We start from the raw sequence: 10,283 nt of genomic DNA on the forward strand, positions 1-10,283 counted from the left end.
ACCTGTTCATCTATTCTATACTCTACGTTAACGATTTTTTACTTATATTCTTCATTAGATAAAGCTTGTTCTATGATAAAGTTAAACAAAATTGTAAAGAAAAATCAAAGGATCGAGAACATGATCAAGATTAATAATATTGCACGACTTTTGTGACAACACAAAAGGGTCGCAGCTTCTTCCCCAATTTGGCTGACCAGTGCACTAGCAACCACTGTCCAAAGCAGAATTGTTGTCCAAAGCAGGCTCACATTCATTGACTGAACAGAGGCAACGAACGGCAACAATAATACGAAAACTCTAAAAATGAATCAATCCTGCACTGTCTACAAGGATCGGTTCCAATGAAAATGGACCCGTTGCCGGTGAAACTGTTTCAATTGGCCACTAATGTACGTCTAGGGCACACTTTATGTTGTTTGTGCTCAATCATCGATTATTGTGTTGTTTAGATATTATTTCAGAGGACTTCGATAGCGATTGTTCCCATTGCTAGACTTGCTTTGGAACGAGCAACCCCGATGGTAACAATGGTCTGACTTGCAGAAACATGCGCTGTACCACTTGCCATGAGTGGCTCATGCTGTTGTGGCTCATGCTCATGCTGCCATTCGAATTTGCAAAGAATCACATTCGACAAAAGACCTAACACCCCACAACTCGGTTGAATACCACGACATACGTTGCTGTGATGCATCGCGTTAAGGCCGAACCGGATGGACGAGTGACTTGATATTATTTTTCCATTCACAATCACTGTCCTCCATCTGCTTTGCTCTGTACTACGAAAACTTTCTGGCTGTAGTTGGCGGCATCTTTCTGAGAACATTTCTGAGTTTAATTACCTGGTCGTACAGTATACTTTGGATTGGCTTTGTCGTGTGCTAGTCGTGATCAATTAAAGTGTATATATGCAATCGAAAACGCATTGCACTGTTCCCATTGAAAGTACCATCCTTAGCAACGGCGAATACAATAATCCGATTATAATGTTCGATAAATAAACTCACCAGATCGTCCATTTGCTTTTCTGAACAGCACCATGTTAAACAAAAGTGAAGGGAAACGTGTTGTCGAGAAGCCGAATGGTTTCCATTCACCGATGCTGGATTGCAATTCGATTGTGTTGTCAAATCTCGAACGGGTATTTCGCTCGTATGGAGAACTGCCCCGGGAAAAAGCCCCGTGTCGGAGGGAAAAAGCAAAATATGCTTTTCGAACACCTGCACGATGACAAGCAACCTTGATACTAAGAGAGGAATTGGAATAGAGGCATGCAAAATCGCTTCCGCAAGAACTAATCTATTACATTTGCATTCACGTGCAATGCACTGATGGACACACATGCTTAACATACAATGGCAAATATGCAGCCAGTTGCACAGGTTATTGCAGCTCGAAGCACGTTCACAGTGGCACCTCATCGGTAGTGCAAGAAACACCCATTTGCTCTATTTGATTACTCTTGCTCGAATGCGCTTCGGTTACAGCGTACGCACAGCATACATACTGCACAAGGTTTAACTAATTTGCCGCTAGGCATACAGTAAGGGTCGGACAAACGATGGCAAGCACTTTAGTTGAGCGAGTTTGTTTCTCTTGCGCAAACAAACATGTACAACCTAAACGGGCATTCTTTGACTAAAACAACTTGATTCTAGATCTCGACGTTGCTTGTTGCCTACAATCCCGCACAAGGTCAGGATATGGTCAAACACTGTTCGTTGAGCAATAGGGGATAGCATGATGTTTGTGGCACTTTACATATGTAGACCTGTCACGTTTTGCACTCATTTTTTTTTAAATTTCTAAACCATTTCGAGTTACAAACTGCAAATTCACTTAATTGATGGGTGGAAGTTGGTGATGGGAAGGAGCAAGGCAAATTGATGTTTAACGTTTTGTCTACGCTAAATACTCTTTGTAGATAAATTATGAAATCTACACTTTATTCTTGTAATGGACAACTCGAATATCTGTTTATATTTTGAACAGGTAAAAGATAACGATTTCTTGTAATGATAACATAAATCAAAATCATAATTCTACGCCAGAGAGTATGATTTCTGTGTATAATTGTTGTGTTTTACAACTGCAAACAGTAAGTGTGAAGTTTGTCATCAAATAATTGATGCATATTAATAACGAAAGAGCGTAGTACAGTCCTCAACTCGCACGACTCAATAACATCCCCGTAATGGGTTCAAGCCTCGTATGGACTCTGTAGCAAAGACTGACTGAGATATATAAGCTGAATTACATTATATTTTGCTTAATTAATTAACTTTAATTAATTGAGAAACATTCAAGATAGTGCATATCTTTTCACTTTTATACACCTAGAAGCTTTGATACTAACCGATATTTAAAACATACCATGCGCCTCCATCGGGCGACTCCATAAAGCGTTTGAAATTACAGGAGCAAGCACAAATAAATTGGTTATGAAATAATGTATAATTAACTTTGCCCTAATTTTTTTACAAGAATGAATCTATAATACATAAGAAAGACACCACAAATTTTTCGTATATTTCCACTCACAACAAACAATTTTAGCTCAAAAGTTTATTTGTTTCACTTTATATCTGTACCGTCCTTCAGTAAAATTAACTATCAATTCGAATGCCTTGTATAATCAGTCTAGGAATCCTGTAAAGGTCATCATGACCACGTACGCCGTTACGCCAAATAAGAAGAATAACAAGTTGCTTCGGTTTAAGCTTCAATTATTAAGCTTTTATACTATTTTGCACCTTTTCTGCAGACAGCTGGGATACTTTATTGAGACATTAACATAAATTTACCTCATAACAAGCAACCGGTATTTTCCGATACCGGTAACCTTTGTGCAAGCGTAAAGTATCGGAATATCGAAAACGATACTTGTGAAACAATTCAAGCGTATTTACAGCGCAAAATAATCTCCAAGATTTCCTCACTTATCATTTTTCTGTCAAAACATTTGGCACGATTGAACATTAGCGAGAAGATTCATCGCATATTCTGGCAGAGGCATGGTATAGGTATGTAGGATCTTGTGTCTGAGAAACACATTGTAACTATAAAATTTATCGCTCCCTATGGGTTAACAATTCACCTTAACGAATTTCGCAAGCATACACCACGAAGGATGCTGGCACGTTTATTGGTTTTGCTTGTTCATGTATATATTTTTATAGTCATGTCATCAGTGACATGACAAGATTTGACGATTTAAACATGTTTGATTTTTAAACAATCCAATGACGCTATTCAATTTATCGCAGGTAAGTTTGGTTAAAAGCCATGAACTGAGTGTACATTGTATAAAAAGTACTTTAAGTTCATGTTCGACCGATAATGAATTATGAGAATGACTCACTGGACTGCATTTATTAATATACGTTTATTTCTAACCCCACTTCGAGAGGGCCACAAAAGACCCTTTGTATTTAAATAAACAAATATCAAATAACCTGTGTGATTTTCTTTAGAATTTTCCTCAACCGGTTATTTGCAATTTGTCCTAGTTGTTATTTTATATATTTTAGTTAATCAACGGTGGGACAATGACCTTGTCTAGTCAGCACAACGTGCTAAACCATTAAGGGGCCATGACGTAAATAATTCTGCTGTGTCTGAAAATGTGTTACAGTATGAACATAGCCCCCCTTGGCTGATTTTTTTTTAGCATAAGATAATTTTTTATTTTGTCAACATATCAATAAACATGAACCAACAATGATATAAATTGGCCTCTCCGACATTCGTACTATAATTGAGGTGATGAAAATAAACGGATTGTGTTCTCATGTACTTTCGGATATTTTTTGTCTTAACCACAGCCATCACCGCATATTGCTAGTAATCCTATTCAAAAAGCTGGCTCTGCCATTACCGAACGTCTCACCCGCACCTTAAATGTCGTGTTAACAGGAATATAAGCTGTATAACATTAAGCACACCCGACAGGGCCAATTCGTTTTCTCTTCGAACTTTATTCTTTGTTTTCACGAGTACGAGTCGGCCGAAAAGAACCTGAAACATGCGCAGAAACATATACAAAATTAACCGTTCAGCTTGGACAAAAAGCATCAAGGCGATCCTTGTCACGCATTCTAATGCAATCCAACTCACTCCTCCCGTGCGACATTTCCGTGTATTTGGAATTGAATTGTGATAATAATATCAATTATGTATCAAAGAAGCGATGGACAGATAAATAGATAGGGGTTTCCCCTGAGACAACGCACAAGCTCTCAGCAAATGCTGTGGTAAGAATGCTGATGTGGCGAATATTTGGCCTAAGGGCAAGTGGATGATTGTGTTTGCCTGATTTACTAAAGGAAAAGGAAGCATTCAAACTTACCCGTTGGGAAGTTAAATGCGATAGATGTTCAAGTTAACAGGGACAAACTACCATTCTTCGTTACTACAAATTGGATAGCATTTGTATGTTCAGCACATTTTGCTGAACACTTGGTTTATTATTTCAATACTTCACACCAGATAACAAAAATACCAATATCCCATTATACATTATAGATAGTGTGTATACATTATAATTTGAAATTAAAATTAAATATAATACACATAATTATTTTACTTTTCAGATATTCGCTTATGGTTCTACAAACGCATGTCTACAATACTATTCATACCCACTTCCCACCTTTTGTTTTCAGTAACATCCGCATCAACACATAAAGTGGCGATATGGATAAGATGCTTATTTACCGCTACCTATCCTCTTCTACCTCGAGTCTTGCTCATCATACACAAGGGGTCGATGGAAAACGACCTCACACAACACCCATGGAGAACTGTGCAATTTCAACAGCGGTATCAAATGTGGGCAAGACTACCAGGCCAAGGAGAATGAGCTTTAAGTGCTCCTATCGACGTGGAATGGGGAACATTGCTTCACTCTTCATATTTCTCGACAACCCTAAGCAGTTTCGTATATCAACTGTACCATATTCTTCACACACCATCTAGCTGCTTGCTTCTGTTCCCTATCAACAGCTCAGCTTCCACTTCCACCAGAAGGACACTCTTCATAACCAAACTCAAAACGATGTAGGAGACGGCTGTTGAATGCTAGTCACGTGTGACATTTCTATTAGCTTATTCGATACAACAATACCGACTTAGGAAGGCAATTTCATTACATATGTAGCACATTCCGTTCATTCGTCGGATCGTGTGCTTATGTGTAGGTCTTGGGACGCATTACAATACATGCTCGCGCTTAGCACCTGAAAATGATCAGCGAACTATTGACACATTTGCAGAAACAGATGGCTGTATCGGTGCGTAAGAACATGGTAGACCAACTTCAGCCCTACCTCCCAAACGCTTCGTGATTTCCCAAATTCCCAGGACCGCGATTGTGATCACTTACACATTTGCACACGGGACCGAGCATTATAGCTGCTGTCAATTTGATGTAACGTTACTTCAACTTCTTTTTAGGGATTTCGAAGTTTTCCTATTAGAATGGGAGTATAATTTACGGCTGTTTTCAGATTTCCCTCTTCTTTTCCACACTCGCAAAAAATACCTCTCTTTTCACACATTATTGGGGTGCTGGTCTCAGTCTTACTTGCTGACTTCATCAGGCTTACATTGTTGCAGACTTGTTCCATCAGGGCCTTTTTGTTAGTGTTTCCCATTCTGAGATATTGTAAGCCTCACTGCATTAGTAATATCTTTTGTCACGTTTTAAGGAGCTGATTAGCTACATTATTAATTAAAGATTTGTTAAGTTTGAGATGTTGTTAAACCATTTGTTAAAAGTGCACTGTTTCAAAAATTATTCAAAATTTATTAGGAAAGGTTGTTATCGCCAGAGAGATATGACTTAATTATTGATTTTATTCTAATAGTTGGTTGTGCTAATCGATGTCCGCACGATTACTCGTAACCGAGTGACCAAATTCAACTTGTTTCCGGTTCAATACTCTCTCTTCCTCCAATTCGATCTCCTACAATACAGTCTTCCCCGAGTTACGTGAATGTTACGTTCCGGAGACATTCGCATAACTCTAATTTTCGCGTAATTCGAATATAACGTTTTTTATTGTTGATTAAATTGAGTTCATTTATGTAATACATCACTTATTTATTGCAATTTGCGAAGAAAATTCAGTTATTTATGTTTTTTTTTTAATTTAAAGTTTTTTTGTAAGTTTTGCAAACTATTTAACGTTTGATAAATGATGGAGAAATTTGTACTGATTTGACATATAAACTGTCAAAAATAAAAAATCGCATAACTCAAATTCGCGTAACTCGGTGAAAGACTGTACACAACGCACACGCCTTTCCTCACTTAGTGTATTTATAAGTAAGGCAAGTTGGGGCATAACGCTTAACTTCTTCTTCTTCTTTGGCACAACAACCGTTGTTGGTCTAGGCCTGCCTGTACCCACTAGTGAAGTGAGCTTGGCTTTCTTTGACTTATTGTTACCATAGCAGGATAGTCAGTCCTACGTATGGGGGCACGGGCTATTCGGGACGTGAACCCATTACGGGCATGTTGTTACGTCGTACGAGTTGACGACTGTACCACCAGACCGGCCCAACGCTTAACTAACTACATTAAATTTTATTTATATTATATTTCTTCTCTTTTTCATTTCTTCTCACAATTTCCAAACTCTTTACAACCGACATGGTAAATTGTCTCGAAAAACCACTGCAACATTTTATGTTGCTGTATATATTAAACAAAAATGCAGACCTAAGTGATACATAATTCCCCAACAAGCATAATAATATTCAGAATAATCCTGTATAAGATCAACAACAGATAGGGATTTTAATGCGATCATGATAAAAACCCAAAAACCAAGCAAACAAAACAATAACAGACTACGAACACCTTGTCCAGGCTTCGGATTTTCTTTTCCCATCGCAACCGAAAATGTTTCCTTACCTGTCTACAAGCATTCCCGCACAACGAATTCTACAATATCACGGACAACGGGCAATACATCCCTCGTTTATTATTTTTTACTTCACACCCGAAATTACTTGTTTTGTTTATATGTTGACGGTCGCTGAGCTTATTAAATCCATTGACAATGGTACCAATTTAACATGTTATAGCCATTAGTAGGAGGCTCTTACTTCTGTATTTTTGCTTTGTTTTTGGTTAGTTTAGTTTCTAATAAGTAAAAATTGAATTCTACTAAAACTCATGTTTTGTGCAAAATAACATCATCGGCAAATTCGATAAAAGCGGTAATACAGCGAAAAAAACACAATACTCAAGGTAAATCTTTACTCATTTGTCAACACAACTCTACACTCATTAAGATGAGATGATTTATTTCTCGTCATTTTAGTTAATCTACCACAGCACAATGTGTACAACCATACCCATCCTTCGAATTGATTGGACGCCTAAACTTGGTCAAAGTGTAACTTTTCTCATTCGTTTCGTCGCAACTGGTTCCAAATGCTCCCTGCCAAGATGTCGCTGCTTGCGGTCAAATTCAATTTACTCAACATCACAAAACTGCCCAAACCTGACGCTACCAAAGTCAACTCCGATCCAAGCTGATGCAATGGTAAGAACTCGATTCTATTACCCCAGCACACCAAAATAGCGGCTACCCGAAAGTGTCTGCTGAAAGTGACATCTAACACATAGGGTTGGTGTGCCGGAAGACACGGTTGCTGGTAAGTTTGAGCATTGGTACGTTAAACAAATGACTTTGTTCATCTGGATCGATTACTACCTGCTTGGAAAATATGAAAGAACAAAATGTGCACCGAAAGGCTTTTAGACTGTCTCGAATTGATACGACCATTGAACAGAATTGTTCTCATTGAAAGATTCTAATTGAACATTTTTGGTTCAGTATAAAGGACACTGTTAGGTCCAGGAAAGGTTTTTTTTTTATACAGTTTGATATAGTATATTGATGCAGTTTGATATTGCAGTTTACAGAAAATGAAAGGATTGTTGCTATCATAAAAAAATAAAATTTAATAAGCAATCTTCTTTTACATCGTACAATAAAAGTAATGTGTTAGATTATTCTCAACCACCTGATGACCTGTTGAAATAATTATCTAAGGTTAATTTCTACTTCTTAAACCATGTATTGATTCAAATAAAAAATTGCATTCATGTTATAGCTTCCCATTACGTTCAGTCGAATAAAGTTTGGTCAAAATGAATATTATCTTTCATGTCCTATTGTCACTAACAATTATGCAAAAACGCAAACAAATAATGTTTAGTTAACTATATTAAACCACTTTACTGCTCCAATTGCATTTGTCCTGTTGCGTTCGTTAAATCTTAATCCTGTGTCGAGTGACCATAACATCATCACCCACTTTCTGCTCCTCCTTGCACCTGCTGATCATCCAACTATGTGACAACCATGACACCAGTAAACTTAACCAATTTTCGCGGAGCTTATATTTTTTTATTCCGAACTACATTGTAAACACAATGTAATTTGATAATGATGAAGTGTGGATGTCTTTCAGCAACTGTGTAAACAAACCTCTGGTTGTGCATCGGGCATGGGAGAAACAAACTTCATTTGCAGTGATCCTGGTGTGCGGTTCCGTAAATAATTGTACAGCTTTACGTAAGCCAGAATGAATGAACGAACAGCATGTGCCGCAGCTTTCGTCTGCGTAAACGTAAAACAGCCACAAAAACACAGGATGCTGCACGATAAATGTTCGCAAATAGGCCAGCTGCAGACCAGCTCATGCAACAGTGCAAGCAGAGTAAAGTTTTATTGCAGTGCATTTGGTGATTAAGCCGCGTAGAATTGTATTTATCCTGCACGGTTTGTGCCGCCTTTTGTCTCACCCATCTCATCTAACAGATGTAGTGAATTGCTGTCGAAATCAACGTCCCGTGCGGTTGGTACTCCGAAAACAGAAAAACATGCCTAAATAGTTTACTCTTCCACCATACATTCAGTCTTAGTTTTGATGCTGTGATGACGATAATGTAGAATGGGGATGAGACTAATATCTACTGCTCCGTACAGCAGTGGTGTTTACCACAAAAAAGGACATACCAGCAAATCTACAAAGCAAAAGGGATGAAACTTTTGTTTTGTTTTAAAATAAATGATCTAGCAAAATCGCAGTCACTTCACAAAACTACTACGTGCTATTTCAGACAGAGATGTTGTTAAATAGTAAGCGTAGGGCTTTTTGGGCATTTGATAGTTGTTATATCTACTCTAATCAGTGGTTGCATTTTCTTTTTCAGATAAAATCAGAAGCTTCTCATTTAGTTGAGCATTGTTGTAAATGATTCGTTAATTTTAATATTTAAAAAAACTATTATAAATTTAACGTTATTGGGATAATGCTTGTAAAATTCGGAACGGAACGAACGGTACAGCACAAAAGCCATTGAAGTCTATTATTGCCTCAAATACTAGTACGGACTTACGTTATATGCTTAAAGCACTATGTAATTAAAGTTGACCTGAGAACGCAGTACTTTAAAACGGAGATTTTCCTCGGTTAATCGTAGATGCAGCATCCGATACCTTGAGATTTCTCTGCAGAAGGATTTATCTTGTCAAGACTTATGCATTTTTTAAAGCAGTTATATTCGAATGCTTTTCGTTCATTAACTCTCTGTAGTTTCAACTTTGTCATTGCATACCAACAAAAATTCACACAAAAGCAGTATCTTTAGTAGATGCCTAGCTATATGCAATGATAATCAGACTACACAGACAAAAACCGACAGCGGATGTTGAGCAACAAATATTATAGCTTATTCGGATGTAACGGCTGGTTTTAATCCAGCTCCGGCAAAACCAAATGATACGATAGGCACTATTTTTTCTACCTTTCAAAAGTTTCCAACCGGTTGTCAATAAATAAGACGTAAAAAATGATTATTCAGGCAAAATACTATTCACCTGTATCTTATACTTTTCTAACCACTAGAGAAGTAGAACCATTTGAGACAATGGCCAACCACATATCCATTCCTTCCGGGGACACATGCAATGCCTGTAATCAACCATGCTGCCCGTGTGGTTGTTCTGCTGATTGTGAATTTTACATTTGAAACATGCAAATCGAGCTGTGCCAGCACACGTACTGCCCGGAACCCAAAACTGACTGAACGAAGACGAATGCCAGCTGGTGGATGAAGGAAATTATTTGTAAGCTTTTATTCCATATTAAAACCGTATCTCATATCAGCTAACGGGTTTCTTCTCATAACTTACAAAGTGGTGGATGCCAGCTGGTAGACGAAGGAAATTATTTGTAAGCTTTTATACCATATTAAA

This window comes from Anopheles coluzzii, chromosome 2 (genome assembly GCF_943734685.1).
Source record: "Anopheles coluzzii chromosome 2, AcolN3, whole genome shotgun sequence".
Lineage (NCBI taxonomy): Eukaryota > Metazoa > Arthropoda > Insecta > Diptera > Culicidae > Anopheles > Anopheles coluzzii.